Below are 5,270 nucleotides of genomic sequence, written 5' to 3'. Positions count from 1 at the left end.
ATAAAATAAAGGTTATGGTTTGTTTTAAAAATTAATGCACTCTTTGAAAAAAGTCTCATATAGAGGTCAAAACCTCGCAACAAAATCAATTAATATGGAACGTTTTTAATCAATAAGAACGGAACATTTCAGTTGGTATCCGAGCGTTGGTCTTAGAGAACCAGAATTTTGCATTAGTGTGTCTTATCGAGTTTGTTAAGATGCATTAGTGAGTCTGGACTTCGACCGTGTTTACTTGAAAAATGATTGCTTAACAAATTTTGTTGGAAACTATATATTTTTAACATGCGAATATTATGTGATATATTAATCTCTTAACGCGTTTGATATTATGTGATAGATGTCTACCTCTAGAACAAGTCCCATTGACTCACCTAATAATAATGAAGAGTCAAATATAAATTGGAATGATTCGTGGACTGATTCACAAGTTCCCGAAGAGGAACCGGAAGAAGAGTCGGAACCGGAAGAAGAATCGGAACCGGAAGAAGAATCGGAACCGGATGAAGAAATAGAACCGGTGGGGGAAATAATAAAACGGTTAAGTAAAAGAAAATTCTCAACCAACTGACCAAGGTTAATTATGGTCAATGGTGTTTCCGCCAAGGAAGCAAAATATTGGGAGGATTACCAAATTCTCCGATGAATCGGATTCCGACGAGAATTCCGATGATGTTATAGAAATTACCCCAACTGAATTTAAAAAGGCAAAAGAAAATAATAAGGGAAAGGGCATAAAAATAGAGAAATCTAATTCCAACCCCGATGAACTTTATATGTATCGTCAACCCCCGAAGTCCTTAAGTTGTAACAATGACCCGGGAACCTCTAAACCACCAGGTTTTTCTAAACCAATGTGGAAAACGATGGCTCGTATTAGGGGAACATCATATATCCCTAGAAACTTGGCAAAACGAACCAAAACCAAAGAAGAAGAAACAAGCGAGTCAGAATAAGATAGTTGTATTCGTGTGGTGTAATATATGTAATATAGTGTGCTTATGCTTTATGATATATGTAAAAATTGCTTGTATTATTAAGTATTTTTTTATGAATCTAACTCTTGTTCTATTTTACAGTATAAAAACACAAAATGGATAGACAACCCAATATTTTAAGAGACCTACCCGGAGACATGATTGATTAAATCTTGTCTAGAGTAGGTCAGAATTCTTCGGCACAACTATTTAAGGAGAGATCAGTTTGTAAGACATTCGAAGAACGTTCCAAGAATGCCTTGATTTATAAAAGGCTTTCGTTTGAAAGATGGGGGATATCACATTGGGAAATCCATAAGTTACGATGTGTTTACTTTGACGCATATATTGCGGGGAACCCAAATGCTATTTTACGCAGTGGGTTAAGAAATTATTTTGACTCAATATATCCGAATATTGGACTTCGTGATTTAGAAAAAGCGGCTAACATGCAACATAAAGAAGCATGTTATGCTTACGGATTAGTAATGTTCGCTTCTCACCAAAGTGAGAACAAGAACATCGGGCTACAACTATTAAACAAAACGTTCCCACAAGTGACGGAGTCGGTAATTGGGGTAAGAAATGAGGTTTTTAGATTGTTACGGGACTGTTGGACATTACGTAACCCTCGTCCCTTTGACGACGTTACAACACGCTGTCTTATCAACGGCCATAACGGTTATGTTCCACAAGACCAAGGATGGGAAGTAATCCAAGTAAAACCAGAATGCATGACTTGTTTCTGGACGTATGAATTACGTGTCTTTAGTGCCTTTGCTGAACGACTTGTGTACTAGCTAGAATTATCTTCACAACCATCTTGTATCAAATTTTTGTGTGATATATTTCATGCTATATGTAAAATAAGCGGTATTGTAAGTTTGTAAAATATTGTGTAAAAGTTTGAACGCGAAATATTATTATAATCAGTTTTTCATATAGAATTGTAGTATGAATTGTATATTAGCTACTAAGTATGAACTTAACGGGTAGGTACTACCCGAATTTAAACTTATAAAACGCTAATATGAAGAAAAAGCTTTTATAAATGAGTTCATATTATGCTACAAAATACTATTAACTACTCTTAATATTCTGTATGATTAACTTGTTCCATTTAACTATTTTGAAGGAAATGGCACCGACTACTCGACACACCGTGAATATGAATGAAGAGGAATTCCGTACTTTTCTAGCTTCAAACATAGCCGCAGTACAGGCTGCGCTACATACCAACAATAACCTTGGATCTAGCAGTACAGGAAATCGTGTAGGATGCACCTACAAAGAATTCACTGCCTGCAAACCTTTGGAATTTGATGGAACCGAAGGATCGATCGGATTGAAACGGTGGACCGAGAAGGTCGAATCGGTGTTTGCCATAAGTAAGTGTACTGAAGAGGACAAAGTGAAGTACGCTACGCATACCATCACAGGTTCTGCATTAACATGGTGGAATACCTATCTAGAGCAAGTGGGACAAGACGATGCATACGCACTACCATGGTCAGCATTCAAGTACTTGATGAACGAGAAGTACCGTCCCAGAACCGAGGTCAATAAGCTCAAGACAGAACTTAGAGGGTTACGAACCCAAGGATTTGATATTACCACGTACGAAAGACGTTTCACAGAATTGTGCCTATTGTGTCCGGGAGCATTCGAAGATGAGGAAGAGAAGATCGACGCGTTTGTGAAAGGATTACCGGAAAGAATCCAAGAAGATATAAGTTCACACGAGCCCGCCTCTATACAACAGGCATGTAGAATGGCTCACAAACTAGTGAACTAGATTGAAGAAAGAATTAAAGAACAGACTGCTGAAGAGGCCAATGTGAAGCAAGTCAAAAGAAAGTGGGAGGAAAACGGTGATAAGAATCACCAATACAACAACAACAGCAATTACAACAATAATCGCAACAATTATCCCAACAATCGCAACATCAATCGTAACTACAACAAACGGCCCAACAACAACAACAACAACAGCAACTACAACAATCATCCCAACAACAATAATAACCGCAACAACAACAACAATCAGAAGCAGCTATGCCAAAGGTGTGAAAAGTATCACTCGGGGTTCTGCACCAAATTTTGCAACAAGTGTAAAAGAAATGGTCATAGCGCGGTGTAGTGTGAGGTCTACGGACCAGGGGTTAATAGAACGAAAGGAACAAATGGTTTCGGTACGAGTAATGGCGGAGCAAGTAGTGTCGGAGCAAGTTATGCCAATGTAGTTTGTTATAAATGTGGAAAACCGGGCCACATTATTAGAAATTGCCCGAACCAGGAGAACATGAATGGACAAGGCCGCGGAAGAGTTTTCAATATTAATGCGGCAGAGGCACAGGAAGACCCGGAGCTTGTTACGGGTACGTTTCTTATTGACAATAAATCTGCTTACGTTTTATTTGATTCGGGTGCGGATATAAGCTATATGAGTAGAGATTTTTGTGCTAAATTAAGTTGTCCATTGACGCATTTGGATAGTAAATTTTTACTCGAATTAGCAAATGGTAAATTAATTTCAGCAGATAATATATGTCGGAATCGAGAAATTAAACTGGTTAGCGAAACATTTAAGATTGATTTGATACCAGTAGAGTTAGGGAGTTTTGATGTGATAATCGGTATGGACTAGTTGAAAGAAGTGAAAGCAGAGATCGTTTGTTACAAAAATGCAATTCGCATTATACGAGAAAAAGGAAAACCCATAATGGTGTACGGAGAAAAGGGCAACACGAAGCTACATCTTATTAGTAATTTGAAGGCACAAAAACTAATAAGAAAAGGTTGTTATGCTGTTCTAGCATACGTCGAGAAAGTACAAACTGAAGAAAAGAGCATCAATGATGTTCCCATTGCAAAAGAATTTCCTGATGTATTTCCGAAAGAATTACCGGGATTACCCCCACATCGATCCGTTGAATTTCAAATAGATCTTGTACCAGGAGCTGCACCAATAGCTCGTGCTCCTTACAGACTCGCACCCAGCGAGATGAAAGAACTACAAAGCCAATTACAAGAACTTTTAGAGCGTGGTTTCATTCGACCAAACACATCACCGTGGGGAGCTCCTGTTTTGTTTGTCAAGAAGAAAGATGGTACATTCAGGTTGTGTATCGACTACCGAGAGTTGACAAACTTACCATCAAGAACCGCTACCCACTACCGAGAATTGATGACTTATTTGATCAACTACAAGGCTCGTCTGTTTATTCAAAGATTGACTTACGTTCCAGGTATCATCAAATGCGGGTGAAAGAAGATGATATTCCAAAGACTGCTTTCAGAACACGTTACGGTCATTACGAGTTTATGGTCATGCCGTTTGGTTTAACTAATGCACCAGCTGTGTTCATGGACCTTATGAACCGAGTGTGTGGACCATACCTTGACAAGTTTGTCATTGTTTTGATTGATGACATACTTATTTACTCAAAGAATGACCAAGAACACGGTGAACATTTGAGAAAGGTGTTAGAAGTATTGAGGAAGGAAGAATTGTACGCTAAGTTTTCAAAGTGTTCATTTTGGTTGGAAGAAGTTCAATTCCTCGGTCACATAGTGAACAAAGAAGGTATTAAGGTGGATCCGGCAAAGATAGAAACTGTGAAAAGTGGGAAACCCCGAAAACTCCGAAACACATACGCCAGTTTTTAGGACTAGCTGGTTACTACAGAAGGTTCATCCAAGACTTTTCCAGAATAGCAAAACCCTTGACTGCATTAACGCATAAAGGGAAGAAATTTGAATGGAATGATGAATAATAGAAAGCGTTTCAGTTATTGAAGAAAAAGCTAACTACGGCACCTATATTGTCATTGCCTGAAGGGAATGATGATTTTGTGATTTATTGTGATGCATCAAAGCAAGGTCTCGGTTGTGTATTAATGCAACGAACGAAGGTGATTTCTTATGCGTCTACACAATTGAAGATTCACGAACAAAATTATACGATGCATGATTTGGAATTAGGCGCGGTTGTTTTTGCATTAAAGACTTGGAGGCACTACTTATATGGGGTCAAAAGTATTATATATACCGACCACAAAAGTCTTCAACACATATTTAATCAGAAACAACTGAATATGAGGCAGCGTAGGTGGATTGAATTATTGAATGATTACGACTTTGAGATTCGTTACCACCCAGGGAAGGCAAATGTGGTAGCCGATGCCTTGACCAGGAAGGACAGAGAACCCATTCGAGTAAAATCTATGAATATAATGATTCATAATAACATTACTACTCAAATAAAGGAGGCGCAACAAGGAGTTTTAAAAG

This window comes from Rutidosis leptorrhynchoides, chromosome 5 (assembly GCF_046630445.1).
Source record: "Rutidosis leptorrhynchoides isolate AG116_Rl617_1_P2 chromosome 5, CSIRO_AGI_Rlap_v1, whole genome shotgun sequence".
NCBI lineage: Eukaryota > Viridiplantae > Streptophyta > Magnoliopsida > Asterales > Asteraceae > Rutidosis > Rutidosis leptorrhynchoides.
This window is presented reverse-complemented; position numbering follows the sequence as displayed.